Source organism: Macaca thibetana, chromosome 4 (assembly GCF_024542745.1).
Source record: "Macaca thibetana thibetana isolate TM-01 chromosome 4, ASM2454274v1, whole genome shotgun sequence".
Lineage (NCBI taxonomy): Eukaryota > Metazoa > Chordata > Mammalia > Primates > Cercopithecidae > Macaca > Macaca thibetana.
The window spans coordinates 133,499,147-133,516,596 of NC_065581.1; the positions used below are offsets into that span (position 1 = coordinate 133,499,147).

The 17,450-nt window shown below is 39.8% G+C and overlaps 1 protein-coding gene and 1 pseudogene across 1 annotated transcript in view; one reads left to right on the forward strand and one right to left on the reverse strand.

Annotated features, from left to right (window-relative positions):
* Positions 1-17,450, reverse strand: part of ENPP1 (ectonucleotide pyrophosphatase/phosphodiesterase 1) — an 85,642-nt gene that overhangs the window by 54,334 nt on the left and 13,858 nt on the right. The gene's annotated exons all lie outside the window — the stretch shown is intronic.
* LOC126952046 (volume-regulated anion channel subunit LRRC8B-like) lies at positions 10,787-13,169 on the forward strand (annotated as a pseudogene).

The window sequence follows — 17,450 nt, forward strand, 5'->3', positions numbered from 1 at the left end:
TTTTTTATTTTTTTCTTACTGTTAATATGGATGCTTAGATTACTGCTTTTCAGACTTTTCTTTTAATATTACTATTATTCTAACTTGTAAACCCCTTAAGACATCATTGTTTTACAAGTTCATTTAAACTTACCAAATATTTACAATTTTCTTTATGCATTTTTTTTTCTCGGCTTTCATCTGTAATCATCAGCCTAAAGTACACCTTTTAGATTTTTCCTGATGGCAGACTCTCTCAGTATTCGTTAGTCTGTACATGTCTTTGGTTTATTCATGTTTTTGAAAGATATTTCTCCTGGATATACAAATTCCAGTTTGGCAATTATTTTCTTTTGGCACAGTGATGATATCATGACACTACCTTATGCTTTAATCATCACCACTGAGAATCCAGTCATCAGAATATCATACATTTGAAGTGAATCTATCTTATTTTCTCCAATACCTTTAAACTTTTTTATTTTCAACTTTGTGTTCTACAATGTTATTCTGTTGTCAACATATATTTATTTTATCTATTCTGCTTAAGATTCAATAAGCTACATGAATCTAAAGATTGGTGCCATTCACGAGTTCCTGAATTGTCATCTCTTCAAATAGTGTTCAAAATAAGAAATAAGGCAAGATAGAAAATAGTAACAGAAAACAGTATGAATAAAATTAACTCAATGTTTTTTTTGTTGTTGTTTTTTTTTTTTTTTTTTTTTTTGAGACGGAGTCTCGCTCTGCCGCCCAGGCTGGAGTGCAGTGGCCAGATCTCGGCTCACTGCAAGCTCTGCCTCCCGGGTTCAAAAGAGACATGGTAGAAGACACTAAAGATTAAATATTAATGCCTGACTATATGATGCCTGGGAACATCTAATATGATTATTGCCTTAGAGCAGAATGCCCTATATCCTCATAATCACGTCAGCCTTGGCAATTATGAGAATAGTAATATTTACTATCTCATTAACAGGTCTCAAGTTTCACAGAAATCATTATAGGAATATCTATCAACTTACAGCCAGCATAGGTTGAAAATGACAATGATAGAAGGAAGGGGAAGTAGTAAAGAAGTAATGGAAGAGTTATTTTATAAACTTTTGTTTGTTTGTTTGTTTGTTTGTTTTTTTTTTTTTTTTGAGACGGAGTCTCACCCTGTCATCCAGGCTGGAATACAGTGGCAAGAGCTCACTGCAACCTCCGCCTCCCAGGTTCAAATGATTCTCCTGCCTCAGCCTCCCGAGTGGCTGGGACTACAGGCATGCGCCACCATGCCCGGCTAATTTTTGTATTTTTAGTAGAGATGGGGTTTCACCATGTTGGCCAGTCTGGCTTCAAACTCCTGACCCCAGGCAATCCGCCCACCTCAGCCTCCCAAAGTGCTGGGATTACAGGCATGAGCCACCGTGTCTGGTCTTTATAAACTTTTAAGCAATTTATTAAACTACACACACACACAATGACAACAGGAACCCCAAATAAGCTAGAAAACTCACTCTGGTTCTTGGTGGACAAGGCCATTTATTACCAAACCACTGCTTGTAAAGATTGACAAGGAGCAATCAGTAGGCTAATGGCAACATAACAGAGGGGAACCCTACTGGTTTCCTTTGGCTCTGCACAGATTCGCACATAAGGTAGTACTTGCCACTACCTGCTCAAGTCCAACTGCTAAAGCACGTCTAGGACCTCCCCGTGTGAGTTCTAAGCAAGCTAAGATCACAAGCACTTTCCCTAAAAAGGGATTCCTGCCTCTATGGATAAAAAGAATCTCTGCCCTATGGATGCCAGCCAGTACTGCACTTTCCACAAACATAAAAGGAAGAATATCGGCTTGAAAATGAGTAATGTTAAGACAGGAGTCCACAAAAACATGGTTCAAAGACATATCACAGCAATTTTGTTTGACTTTCCAAGAATCCACCATCAACCCATTTTTTTACAATAATGATTAATGAAATTGCTGGACGCATGCCATCATGTCAAACAGTACTTGCTTCTAATTTGTGTCACTGTCATGAATCTCGTGCATTTAAAAAAACGCCAAGTTCTTTTATTATTTGGTAAGTGGGGAAAATCCGGTAGCAGGCTGAGTTTAATAGATTTTATCTAAGTGGATTCTAATTGTGAATAAAGAGAACAATAAGATTTTATCTAAGTGGATTCCTATTGTGAATAAAGAGAACAGTATTCATATAAAAAAATAAAAATAAAAAAACACACTCGGCTGGGCGTGGTGTCTCACTCCTGTAATTCCAGCACTCTGGGAGGCTGAGGCGGGCAGATCATCTGAGGTTAGGAGTTCAAGACCAGCCTAACCAACATGGTGAAACCTTGTCTCTACTAAAAATACAAAAAATTAACCAGGCATGGTGGCGGGTGCCCGTGATCCCAGCTACTAGGGAGGCTGAGGCAGGAGAATCGCTTGAACCCAGGAGGCAGAGGTTGCAGTAAGCTGAGATCACGCCATTGCACTCCAGCCTGGGCAGCAAGAACAAAACTCCGTCTCAAAAAAAAAAAAAGAAAACCACACACTCTTTTTGGGGATCTTTTGTGCTTTTTGTCACATCTTTCTTTTAAAAGAACAGAAGACAAGAGAAATAAAGTCAGAGAAGGTTGAGAAGTTTTGCGATTATGACACGAAATAGAAATTCTTAAGTGGTCCCCATATGTCACTTAGGGGCTCTGGGCCTTTAACCTTTCTTTAAATGAAAAATTAAGATAAGAACACAATCCCCGGCCAGGCACGGTGGCTCACGCCTGTAATCCCAGCACTTTGGGAGGCCGAGGTGGGCGGATCACAAGGTCAGGAGTTCAAGACCAGCCTGGCCAATATGGTGAAACACCATCTCTACTAAAAATACAAAAATTAGCTGGGAGTGGTGGTGGACGCCTGTAGTCCCAGCTACTCGGGAGGCTGAGGCAGGAGAATCGCTTGAACCAGGGAGGCAGAGGTTGTAGTGAGCCAAGATCAGGCCACTACACTCCAGCCTGGGAGACAGGGTTAGACTCCGTTTCAAAAAAAAAAAAAAAAAATAGAACACAATACCCTAAATCTAATATAATGTTAGGAGTCACTGGTAATAGAAAATGCAGCTCAAAACAATTATTTAAATTATGAGAACACATGGATACATGGGGGAACAACACACACTGGGCCTGTCAGGGGTGTGGGGAGGGAGAGCATCAGGAAGAATAGCTAATAGATGCTGGGCTTAATATCTGGGTGATGGGATGATCTGTGCAGCAAACCACCATGGCACATGTTCACCTATGAAACAAACCTGCACATTCTGCACATGAACCCCTGAATTTAAAATAGAATTTGAAGAAAAAAATAATAAAAATAACAATAAACAATTATTTTAGATAAACACAGTATAGATTTGGTTGGACTAGTATCTTGGGCAAATAAAACTATCAGATTCTTCTCTAAACTAAAATTAGTAATCCAGGAAAGGTATTTTAGTACCTCTGATATTTAAGCAAAGAATCATTACATCATTTCTCTTTTTAATTAATTATCCTGATAAATAAGTATTTGAAGAACAGACTCAAAGAAAACTCCTATCAGTAACTCATGGGAGCTGGTAATGACAATTGACAAAATAATTTTTATTAGAAGGAAAAGTTAAAATGAAATACCAAATTAAAAGAATGGCTTAAGAAAGCAGGAATGACTCATACTTTACCAGTTAAACTGTAAGTAAATTATACATTAAAATTCCAGCCATATTCAATTAAAAATACTAAGTTTGGTGAAATTGTGACCATAATCACAAGGGACCAGTAACTCTCAATGGCTTCATATCTGAATTAAGACATGTATTACTTTTGGAGCTTTGTGATCTTGAGAAAGTTACATTATTTATGTCCCTTTACCAATAAAAATAAAGAGTTGGACTAAATATTTTCTGTGGTTCCTAATAAATGTAAAATGTCTACAAATTTACTTCTCTCTGGAAACTAATTATACCTTTATTTGGATAAACCCTGACCCTACATCCTGTACCCTCTTCTCTTAAAGACTATTACCTCGGCTGGGCGCGATGACTCATGCCTGTAATTCCAGCTCTTTGGAAGGCCAAGGAGGGTAGATCAGGAGGTCAGGAGTTCAAGAACAGCCTGGCCAACATGGTGAAACCCCGCCTCTACTAAAAAAAAAATTAGCCAGACGTGGTGGCACACACCTGTAATCCTAGCTACTCAGGAGGCTGAGGCAGGAGAACTGCTTGAACCCAGGAGGCAGAGGTTGCAGTGGGCTTAGATCATGCCACTGCACTCCAGCATTGGTGACAGAGTGAGACTCTGTCTCAGGAAAAAAAAAAAAAAAGACTATTACCTCAAATATGTACATGCATAAAATTCTTGGTTGAACACAGGCTATTAGAAGGAGAAGCTTGTCTTGAGAAGCTCCTGAAACACCAGCCCAGGAGCCTCACTTCCCCAGTTAAAGGAGAAAAGTGGTCAGAAACTCACCTGCAGCAGGCCCTTTATATTTGAAATCTTTCCTGGGTTTCTGCAAGCCCTTTAGACAGCTGATATTTCTAGGGCAATTATTCTCCTCTCCTACCATGCTCATTCATTTTTGTTTCAGTAAGTACCAAACATTTTCAAAGAAAATATAACCAGCACCTATAACTTCTGCCTCAGTGGGCAAATCCCTTCTTTACTAATATCTCACCAAGTGCTTTCACAGGTCATTTCTCTCTGAAGTTAAAGGTCAAAGAATAAAACATCCATCTCACAGTATAAAGTAATGGTTTCATTGAGCTTTGATGTTCACCTTCACTCCATGACTTGTAGACCGACATTGAATCTTAAGACACAAGCATCTCATCAATAAGGAGAGTGACAGAAAACACTTCAACTGCACAGCAGAATCACTCTTCAAAAGGCTAATGGGTCCCTCCTCGGATACACCTCCAGCCACTGGAACTTCTATTTAGATTCACAAATAGTTAACCCCCAGAAGTAATCACAGAATTATCAAATATCCATTCTTCTGTTCTTGGTCCAATGGTTTAACTGTCTCCTGTCTTCAGTAGGACTGTCACTGTAGCAAAATGCTGGCTTTGTGGCTTTTCTTTATCTATGGTACTGATTTACTTCAGCATCTTAAGAAAAGCAATCTATTGGCTGGGCGCGGTGGCTCAAGCCTGTAATCCCAGCACTTTGGGAGGCCGAGACGGGCGGATCACGAGGTCAGGAGATCAAGACCATCCTGGCTAACACGGTGAAACCCCGTCTCTACTAAAAAATACAAAAAAAAAAAACCTAGCCGGGCGAGGTGGCGGGCGCCTGTAGTCCCAGCTACTTGGGAGGCTGCGGCAGGAGAATGGCGTAAACTCGGGCGGCGGAGCTTGCAGTGAGCTGAGATCCGGCCACTGCACTCCAGCTTGGGCGACAGAGCGAGACTCCGTCTCAAAAAAAAAAAAAAAAAAAAAAGAAAAGAAAAGCAATCTATTGAGAAAAAACATCTTGAGGAAAGTGCTTAGTAAACAAAATTTCTATCTCTTGCTTGATAACAAAATTAAATGGCAAATAGAGCAAGTGTTTAAACGTATAAAATAAAATCACCAGAAGAAAAGATGAGCAAATATTTTTACAATTTTGCTTTACATGTATGACACAAAATCCAAAAATTATAATGGAAAAGTTGATACATTTGAGTTCATAAAAATTGAAAATTCCTGTAAAGCCAAAAAAAAAAAAAAAAAAATCCACCACATTGGGATGGGGGAACTAGGATAAGACATTTTTGGTATATGACAATAGACAATAGGGTATAAAAATCAAGTAGAAAAAAAACCCCCAATTTTTAAAAATGCCAAAAGTAATAAACCAACTATTTAAAGAAAATGGCTAATAAAAATATAAAACATTCACTTTCATTAAAAAAATCAAAGAACTAAAAATCAATGAGTCCCTTTTCTACCCAACAAAATGAACAAACATTAAAAAGACTGATGATCACCAGTGCTGACAAGCACGTGAGGAGAAATAGACCCTTTCACACTGTCTTCACAGAAGTGTAAGTTCCTTTCTAAAAGGTCATTTCAATGAATCTATCTAAATTCAAAGTGTGCACATTTACCACTCTTGCAATTCCATGTCTATTATCTGCTAGAAATATTCACATAAGCACACAAAGATATGCACACAGAGATATTTATTGTAGCAGTGTTTGGAACTGCAAAAACTTGCAAATAACCTACATTTCTGTTTATAAATAATGGAGCAAATACAATACAATGTGGTAAATCCAAACAACACAAAATACTATCCAATTCCTTTAAAGTTATGTAGATCCATCACTGGAATACTTGCTGTTAAAGCCTTCAGCCTCCACATAAGCAGTTACCCTTACACAGAGGCCACCATGCTATGAGGAATCCCAACCATTCCATGCATAGAGACCACATGAGGAGGCCCTAAGACTGCATGAAGAGAGAGAAAGATGCCTGGCCAGCTCCCAAATGCCCAGCCCTTGCTGTTCCAACTCTAAGTCACCATCTAATTGCAGCTGCATGAGAGACCCTGATTCACACAGGTTCAATCAAGCCTTTTGGGGACTCCTGACACACCAAAAACTATGAGAGATTTTTGAGTCTACAGAGCTGATGACCAGGTGCTGAACAGAGATTAATTTATCAAGTTGTTCACACAAATCAAGATGGCTCCCTGCCCACATGAGGAAGCATGCTTGCCTTTCTCCTTCTCCCACATTTTATGCCTAAATCATTCCCAAGGTAAAGTGCACATCTGGCCAGCTTCATACTGAGGTAATAACCTGGTTGTTCATCACTTCATTGGAGAAAGGGAGATGTCTGAAAACTAATCCACACATATGGTGCAATGGAGGCATGGGTGGTGTGATGTCGCCTTTGGGAAATGCACAGAGTTCAGGCACAATGGTTTATGTAAGTCTACTCCTAATTTTCAGGGTGGAGAAATTGGCTTTTGATTATACACACTAGTTTTATGTAGGAAAAACAAAAAACAAAAAACAAGTCAAGAGAACCTAAAAGCCTGGAACATCCTGTAGGGGCAGAAAGTAAGGAAGTACCAAACACATACAAACACACACACGTCAAAGGGTCACAGAAATTAACTGCCAATTGGCCATGGCTGGAACAAGTTGAGCAAAAACATGGAAAACAGAGTACCAGGTTATAATTCAAAGTATAAAATAGACATTAATGACTCCATACTGAAAAAGACTGAATAAATAAATATAAGGGGGAGAACAAATTTCTAATTCAGAACAATTCCAAATAATGTATGCAGATACTCCACCATCAAGGAGGTGGAATGTAACTCTCTACCCTTTAAGGTGACTTCCTTCCAAAGGTACAGTATGGAAAGGGACAAAAAAGAGTATATTTACAGCAAAGAAACCTGAAAAAGACTACCTCAGCTGGGTAGTCAAGGTTAACATCATCAATGACAAGATGTATTAATAGCAGATACTCTCGACATGATGTGTTAAGAATGGCATTTTACCATCTGTCATGTGCTTCCCAAAAATACATCAATCAAGTATAATCATGAGAAAAACATCAGACAAATCCCAGTTGAAGGACATTCCACAAAATACATGACTCATACTCTTTAAAACTGTCAAGATCATCAAAAACAAGGAAAGTCTGAGGCGCTTCACCAAGAAAAGCCTAAGTAAACCTGACAACTCAATGTAATGTGGTATTCCTGGATGGGGTACTGGAACAAAAAAACAAAAAAAGACATTAGGGAAAAAATAAGTAATTCTGAATAAAGTATGGACTTTAGTTAATAATCATGTATCACTGTTGATTCATGAGCTGTAACAAATGTACCTTACTAATGTAAGATGTTAATGACAGAGGAATTGGGTATGGAGTATATGGAACTCTGCACAAGCCTCACAGCTTTTCTGTAACTCTAAAACTAGTTTCAAACAATATGTTTATTGAAAGGAAAAAGAGAAAAGAGAAAAGAGAGACAGGCATGAATCCATATTATTCTACCAAAAAATTTCTATTTCATTTTTTTAAATTTTTGATCTATTTTTCTTTTTCTTTTTTTTTCTTTTTTTTTTTTTTTTTTTTTTTTTTTTTTTTTTTTTTGAGAGATGGGCTGTCACTCTGTCACCCAGACTGGAGTGCAGTGGCGTGATCTTGGCTCACTGCAACCTCCACCTCCCAGGCGCAGGTGATCCTCCCACCTCAGCCTCTCAAGTAGCTGGGACTACAGGCACATGCCACCATGCCCAGCCAATTTTCTGTATTTTTGGTAGAGACGGTGGTTTCATCATGTTGCCAAGGCTGGTCTTGAACTCCTGAGCTCAAGCAATCCACCCACCTCAGTTTTCCAGAATTCTGGGATTACAGGCGTGAGCCACTCAGCCTGGCCTTATTTTTTTTTTTTATTGTTTTAAATGCATTTACACACTCAAACCCATATATGTATATAACTGAGAAATGATTCTATATGCAATTTTTGTTTCATCTTTTTGCATGTAATGCTATTTTAAAAATATTTTCTTATCAATAAATCTTCTAAAATATACATATTTTAATTCAGCTAGATCTACAGGCTGGGACATGGAAATATGTAAATCATAAACAGAATTAAGTTTAAAAGGCAAACTGAACTTTCACTTTATACATTTCATCCATGTATGATTCTTTTAAATCAATAATGTGCAGACAGTGCTTTCACATCCTTTCCCTGCCTGTGATGGACACTGTGGTCAGGTGCCTCGACTCCCCTTCAGAGATAAAGGCACCACTGCTCCTCTGGCTGCTGGGAGTGGTCCCCTATAGGGAGTGTCTCAGCTAAAGACAGCTACTTTGCCCAAAGTCTCTCCTCCTTCCTGGGGCATCTTGCTCCCTCCTGGACCACTCTAGAGGGTCTCAGACTAGTTTAAGAAGATCCGTAGAGTGGACATAGCCTCCAATAAGCATCACATCCACTGAGCACTGCAGCTCACCTTCACCCTCTGCACAGCCCTACTTTCCTGCCTTGCCTTCCACAGGTGCAGAGCCTCCAATGAGCATCACACCCAATGAGCACTGCAGCTCACATTCATTCTCTGTACAACCCTAATTCCTCGTCTTGCCTTTCACAGGTGCTGATCTCAAGAACATACTCCAGTGAAATTCCAGGCATGCTCATTTCCATCTAATAGTCTGTTTCCCAAAAAACCCAAGTCGTGTTACTGCCTTTCTTTTGATCTGCCAGCTCAGAGAAATAAGTTTGACTACCACGTTTCCCAGGCTCCCAGACTCCAAGCATCAGGCCAGGGTAAGTCAACAGGAAAGAGAATATTGGAGGGTGGGAGGAAGGGAGCAATCAGAATGTATGTACCTTGTCCTCCCTGCTCCAGGTGGGACCCCTGCAGTGGCTGCAGCTCCCCAGGGTCCCAGCTGCTACAGCAAAGTCCTAGCTCCCAAGCTCTGGTTTCATCACCTTTTTCTGTTGCCCTTCCTGCTCTCCAGGTGGTAGTGGCTTCCTTCTGTTACTCTTCTCAGGGTTGCCTAAGGGCCCCACCATTCCCTGTTTGACCATTAGCTCTTCTAACACTTTTGGCATTTGTTTCCTATATTAATTTCTTTTGACTAAGCTACTGAATATGAGCTTTGTTTTTCTAATTGGACTCTGACTAACAGTAAATAATCAGAGCAAGACAGATAAATACATGGATGGACGGATAGACAGACAGACAGACACACATCCCAAGGCACAATCCAAACTAAATTTAACATAGGCAAAGAACGCTCCATTTTGAGGGTTATCTTGGTTTCTAATTCTCAAATCTCTTTGATGCAAAAACATATTTTAATTAGATCTTTCTTTAGTTGGTTTTAAAAAAAAAAGAAAAATTGTCCCCCAATCGTTGGTCTATTTTGCAGCAACTATCAAGAAAGGTATATCGTTAAGTAAAAGTAGTATTAAATTAGTTTAGAAAAGAATTATAAAGTTTAGTTCAGCTCATAAGATAGGAAAGGGAGGAAAGCAGTTTTATTAATGGTGCAGAACAGCTCTTTCTGCTTTCAGGCAGAGGACCCAACAGACGGACCGAAAGGAGAAGCCTCATGAATCTTATCCAAAAAACATAGTTTTTCCTGCCTAGGCAAGTATCTTGCCTACGCAGATAGTAGGTCAGAGACGAAAAACAAAGTGTGGAAAGAACATAATGTGCAGTTAAGTTTCTGTAATTTATTTGCTGTTTTTATCTGAAATAATTTTTGGAACATAGTCATTTGGGCACCTTGTGTTTATCCTTGAAAGATGGGCTCAGTAGAAACAAACAAAAAGACAACTAAACAAAGGATTTCTAGTAATGCTTCCTGCGGACAGGAAATGGGAGACACAAACCACCACTTAATTTCTGTAAAGGCCTAGTATTTACTCAATCACAATTACAGTGACAACTTAAAGACAGAATTTTAAAATTGGTAATGGAAGGGAATGTGCAGGCCCGGGGCCGGGGCTGGAGTCACACAAAGGCTCCGGCTTATTTTCCAGCTGCCTACTGGACCTCACTACCTGGATGGCCCACAGGTACTGAAAACTCCACGTTTTCAATACCACACTCATTAGCCTCGTCCACCATTGACCCTGTGGCTAAAGACAGGAAATTTTTCAATTTGAGACTGATTGCAGGGTTTCAGTTGGCCAGCATTCATAGGAATGAAGACAAACACAGAGATGGTATGTCTAAGAAACTTCAAAAGGTGTAGACCACCTGATTGAAGCATTTCTGATTTATTTTATATTTTTTCATTATATTTCTGTCCTCCTACAAGGGAAAGTCATGATTATACTAACTGAGCTAAAATGTTTATTAGCAGATGCCCAGTCATCTTCTCACATCTTAAAATCATAGTAGGATGTCTTCTGGTGTTACGTCATGTTGATCACGTGGACACGCTGGCTGGAGCTCTCCAGCTGACACAGAGCAGGGTTCTGTGCTGTCTTCATACAAAGTGGAATTTGACAATCACTGCGCCATGCCTTGGGACATCCTGAAAGCCAGCATAAACACATCCTCTAATCCTGGGACACTACTTTCCGCTCCCACTGGGAATCCAGAATGACCTCCACTGACAGCAGCACTCCTACATCAATGCTGTCTGTTACGAGACACAGCTCCATTGGTTTGCAAAGTTTTTCCCCTTCCTGGTGCTCTTACTCTTTTTTGCAGCCTGCAGCAACTTTTGGCTTCACTACCCCAGTACCAGATCCAGGCTTGAGCATTTTGTGGCCATCTTTACAAGTGCTTTGATTCTCCATGGACCACCCGCGTCCTGTCAGAAACAGTGGCCGAGCAGTCAGTGATGCCTCTGAAACTCTCCCAGTTCGATTTTGCTTTTGTCCTCAGGGTGTTTAACTGACATAGATTCCAGCAAGCAGTCATTGTCCTACCCGCAGCCGGGTTTGGAGTCAGCTGGTATAGAAAGCCCAACTTCCAGTCGCCTGGACAAGAAGGAGGGGCAACAGGCCACAGCCATCTTTGAAAAAGTGAGAAGATTCCGCATGCGCGTGGAACAGGACATCATTTATAGTGTGTATCTGAAGCAGATAACAGTCAAAGTCATTTTATTCGTGCTCATCATAACTTATGTTCCGTATTTTTTAACCTATGTCACTCTTTAAATTGACTGTTCAGTTGACATGCAGGCTTTTACAGAATATAAGCCTACCAGTGTGTCTATTCCTTCACAGAAATCTTGAAGCTTCTGGCTTAATTTTACGCCATTTTGAATATACTCTACAGTCTGACCTCCTCCTACAGGCTGTGGTGGATGCTGAGGAGTTCCCTGAAGCAATATTCCTTTGAGGTGTTAAGAGACAAAAGCAACTATAGTGACACCCCTGATGTCAAGAATGACTTTCCTTTCATCCTTCATCTGGCTAATCAGTGTGATCCTTTTTATTCCAGATGCTTCTCCATATTCCTATCAGAGGTCAGTGAGAACAAACTGAAACAGATCAAGCTCAATACCAAATGGACAATTGAGAAATTGAACCATTAGCTTGCGGAAAATGCCCAAGACAAGATAGAACTGCATCTTTTCATGCTCAACAGTCTTCCAGACAAATGGAGGTGCTAAGCCTGGAGCAGATCCTGGAGGTGCAGCTGCCCTCTACCGTCTCACAGCTGATCAACCTCAAGGAGCTTCATGTGGACCATTCATCTTTGGTAGTAGACCATCCTGCACTGGCTTTATGGAGCAGAATTTTAAAATCCTCTGCCTGAAGCATCCTGAAATGGGAAAAATCCTATGCTGGGTATTTCACCTGAAGAATCTGAGGGAACCTTTTCTCTCCCACACAGGGAGGCTGTGTTCTCCCTGAACAGTTGAGTACTATGCAGTTAGAGGGCTTTGGGGACTGAAAAACATCCAAGGACCCTCTACTTGAAGGGCAGCCTCTCCCAGATCCCACAAGTCATTGCAGACCTCCTGCCTTCACTGCAGAAATTGTCCCTTGACAATGATGGATGCAAACTGGCTGTGCTGAACAACTTCAAAACCATGGTCAATAAGAAAAGTCCAGAACTGATCAGCTGTGACCTGGAACGCATTCCATACTCCATTTTCAGCCTGAATAATTTGCATGAGTTAGACCTAAAGGAAAATAACCTTAGAACTGTGGAAGAGATCATTAGCTGTCAGCATCTTCAGAATCTTTCCTGCTTAAAGTTACGGCACAATAACATTACTTATATTCCTGGATGAATTGGGGCATTATCTAACCCAGAGCAGCTCTTTTGGGGTCTTATTAATATTGAGAATCTGCCCTTGCAGATTTTCCTATGCAGCAAACTACATTATTTGAATCTAAGCTATAACCACTTGACCTTCATTCCAGAAGAAATCCAGTATCTGAGTAATTTGCAGTACTGTGCTGTGACCAGCAATAGTGAGATGCTACCAGATGGGCTGTTTCAGTGCAAAAAGCTGCAATGTTTACCTCTGGGGAAAAATAGCTTGATGAATTTGTCCCCTCATGTGGGTAAGCTGTCAAACCTTACTCATCTGGAGCTCACTGGAAATTGCCTGGAAACACTTCCTCCTGAACTAGAAGGATATCAGTCCCTAAAACAGAGCGGTCTGATTGTTGAAGAAAATTTGCTCAATACTCTTCCTCTTCCTGTAACAGAATATTTATAGATGTACTTAAACAAATGTTGACCTAATGAAGAGACCCATGTTTCAAAATCATTTTTAAAAGTATGCTCCAGGGCTTTAAACAAGAAGTAAAATTTTCTAAGTTAATAAAGATGAAAAATGAGTGACTATTATGAAAAAAATTAGTAATTGATACATGAGTTTATAATTAGAAAGGGAACACAATTTTAGAAATGTGTCACCTCTTCATGTATATATTTAGGCTTAAATCAACTTAATCATATTCAATAATCATTTGGATAAGGAATCTTAAAATAATATTTATAAGAACATTGATACGTTAACCCTTTTAATTTGTCTTCTGGTAAATGTTTCTTGAACAAGTACTATGTACATTTTCATCAGTGTTAATTGGAGAACTATCAAGGTATTTTTAAAAAACTATAATATCACAATTTTTACATGCTATCCAAGATAAGATTTTAAGATGCTAAAAATGTTCCACACATCTATATCGTCAATATGAAAGTGACTAGCCGTGTGCCATTGCACAGCAGTACGGATGTGGCAAATGTGATTGAGGAACTAAACTTTTTACTTCATTAAACTTTAATTAAATAAAATTTTAATTTAAATAGCCACATGTAGCTAGTGGTTATCATCTTGGAGTGAACACATCTATGAACTCAAAATCTGGCAGGAAAAAAAAAGTTACAAAGTGGTCAATTAACAAAAAAAAAAAAAAAGACAATGTGTTCTTTTTTTTCAGGCTCCCTTTGATTTGCTAGTGCCACTAAAGCTATTACAGTTTTCAGGCTCCTGTTGATTTGTTTGTGCCACTAAAGCTATTATAAAATAACTTTTCCAAAAGTAAATCAGACCTTGTCTTGTCATTAAGAACAAAAGTAAAAAGAAACCAAACAGAAAAATATTTCAGTGATTTTCAATGGCTTTCAATTGCTTTTTTTTTTTTTGAGACATAGTCTCGCTCTGTCACCCAGGCTGGAGTGTAGTGGCACCATCTCGGCTCACTGCAACCTCCACCTCCCAGGTTTAAGCAATTCTGGTGCCTCAGTCTCCCGAGTAGCTGGGATTATAGGTGTGTGCCACCATGATGGGCTAATTCTTGTATTTTTGGTAGACATGGGGTTTCACCATGTTGCCCAGGCTGGTCTTGAACTCTTGGCTCAAGTGATCCGCCTGCCTCGGCCTCCCAAAATGTTGGGATTACAGGCGTGAGTCACTGTGCCCGGCCTCCAATTGCTCTTAAAACAAAAATCGGCTGGGTGCAGTGGCTCACACTTGTAATCCCAGCACTTTGGGAGGCCAAGGCGGGTGGATCACGAGGTCAGGAGTTCGAGACCAGCCTGGCCATCACAGTGAAACCCCGTCTCTACTAAAAATACAAAAATTCGCTGGGCGTGGTGGTGGGCGCCTGTAATCCCAGCTACTCGGGAGGCTGAGGCAGAAGAATCGTTTGAACCTGGGAGGCAGAGGTGGCAGTGAGCCAAGATGGCACCACTGCACTACAGCCTGGGTGACAAAGCGAGAATCCGTCTCAAAAAACAACAACAACAACACCAACAACAACAACAAAAATCCTGCCTGGAGATGGCTCTGGCAACATTTCCCACCTCACCCCCATTACACTCCACTCAGCGCTGCATACCAGCCATCCTGGCCTCCTCCAAGCTCTGGGATGGGCCATGTCGTCTCCTCTCCCAGGGCCTTTTCCCTGCTGCTGCCTTATCTCATAATCCTCTTCTGCTTGCCTGTCACTTCCTAAGAAATGCCTTCTCAGACCTCCCGGACAAGGCTAATTCCCCCTCACTATTCCCTCTCTAACCCGTACACAGCTTCTGGGCTGCAATTATTTCAGCTGCAACTTGAGATATTCTTGTGTAATTCTTTGATAAGTATCTGGTCCCCTCGGATAAAACCCAAAAAACAGACAGTAAGTAAACTTTCCCTTTGACCATTTAGCCCCCAGCCTCTTGCACCAGACTGCCCACACAGTAGAAACTCTACATATTTGTTAAATAAGTTACAAGCCACAGAAATAACAATATTGAACCCTGATCTAGCATCTACTATCAGGCATTCTTCTCATTAGTTTATAAATACGAATCCATCTAACCCTCAAAACAAACCTATGAGGTACCTACTATTATTATCTCCATTTAATAGGCAAGGAAGCTACAACACAGAGAAGTTAAGGGACCTGCCCAAAGACCCAAAGCAATTATTGGCAGAGATGTGATTTACACTCCAGTAATCTGGCTCCAGGGTCTGGCCCTTACTCACTAAGCTCTATGGCCTCAACAGGATTCAGTAGCAATTGAGTGGTTCTGGGACAGGAAGATGGGGCCAAAGAACATCTAAGGAATGTTTGTTTTGAGAGGACACATTGAGTTGGGTCTTGGTGGGTGCCTGATGTTGGGTGAGAAAAGGAGAGGTCAAACAAATCACTCTGGGGTAGAAAACAGATATAATCTGTACAGAGTGTATTTGGAGAACTGTACAAGGCTGAGCTGAACGTCATGGAAGGCATGCTTCAGAGGTGTGGAATGCTGAACAGAGATATGCATCTTCAGTCCTTTTTTGACTCTCTAAACTGGCAAAGTGCCATCAGAGCAGCAGTTGACTGAAACATATCTGAGCCCTACAAACTCCTAAATACAAAGTATGCACATAATATATGCATATACTATACAACATACAGGATACTGAGTCCCACTGAGGTATGGCAGCTAGGCCAGACAGACAATCCCAAGCCAACAGGTTTGCTCCCTCCTACCTCACAGAACTGTACCCATTAAAGGAGATAAGTGCTTAGCATAGGGCCAGACAAATAGTAAACACAAATATGTATGTATGTATTTAATGAACACACATAGCACTTACTACCAGCAAGGTCTACTCTAAGAGGTTGACAAATATTAACTCATAAATGACTGAACACATATGTCACAGACTTTCAGCACTGCTACGAATGGATGCAACTATTCATGGTGAGCCCCACAGTGATTAACGTCTACTCTTACCCCAAGTGTGGGAAATAAAAACTAGTCTCAGCTTAGGAGTATATATTTTCTCATTGTGTGCTGTGGCAGTCCCAGAAAAATTCTGAGCGGAAACATAATGCAGAGAAGTTATTATTTTAGAAAACCTAATACTCTAACCATGAGAAAGAGACATGAGCAACAGAGGTGGAGCTGAGGAATGAATAAAACAGAAAATAAACACATACCAAAAAGCTGAAAATTCTTGGGGACTGAGAATGTCTAAAGTATGCATAGAAATAGTTTCAAAGATTACCTATTGAATTGAGGATACTAAAATAAAAATCTCAAAATCCTACTTATGAAAAGTACATTAGAAAGCTGTCTATCAATAGTAAACTTTCATAGTGGATTATAAATGAAAAAAGGCAACAGAATAATATGCACAAAGTTATCTCATCTTTGTTTTTTAAAAAAAAAAAAAAAAAAAAGTGATACGTACACACAGAAAAGTCCTGGAGGGGAAAAAATCCAAAAGCAATTTTCATTTTCTTCTTTATACTTTTTTATATTTTCTGAATTTTTTGCAATAGATAGTATTTTTATAACAAGTGGGAAAATATTATAAGTTCTCAAAACAAGTATTTTAGAACTAGAAGGAACCCATCTAATCCAACCTCTCATATTACAGTTAAGGAAACTGAAAGTCAAAGAAAGAAAGTAATTGTTCAAAGGTCACATAGCAAATGATTCTTGTGATTCAAGTTTAGACCCTTTACATGATCCCTGTCTCTGAAGACCTTTGCTTGAATCATTCCATAATAGTCAATATTCTTTTTCTTTGAAAGTTTCTAAGAGATAACAAATGTATAAATACTTATATATGTCAATATTCTTCACATTTACCTCCTTTATGCTGATTAGTAAGGTATTCAAATAAATCGTGTCCAAGTAGAGTTGTCTCCTGCTTATTTCCCTGACTAATTCAAAAGTAGATAAGACCAACAGAGTCTATCCATAATGCTCCTAAACCACACGTTCCCACATGAATATTTCATTCACCCATTTCCTAGGATCCCAGAGATTCTAATCAAAATGGTGCTGGGTGGCAGTTTATAGGAAGCTAGTGTGTTTGGATGATAAAGTATTATGGAATAAACTCTGGGTCAAGGACATTTAACCTCATTTTACATCACCTGAAAAAGCATTGGTATAAGATTCCTTTGTTTTGGTTTTGTGTCAAGTATACTGTCGATTGTTGAGAGGGGACTGCCGTGGAAACTTGGAATTGGAAAGTTCCATTGATGGTGCAATGAAAAGCACCATCTACATGATATTTTAA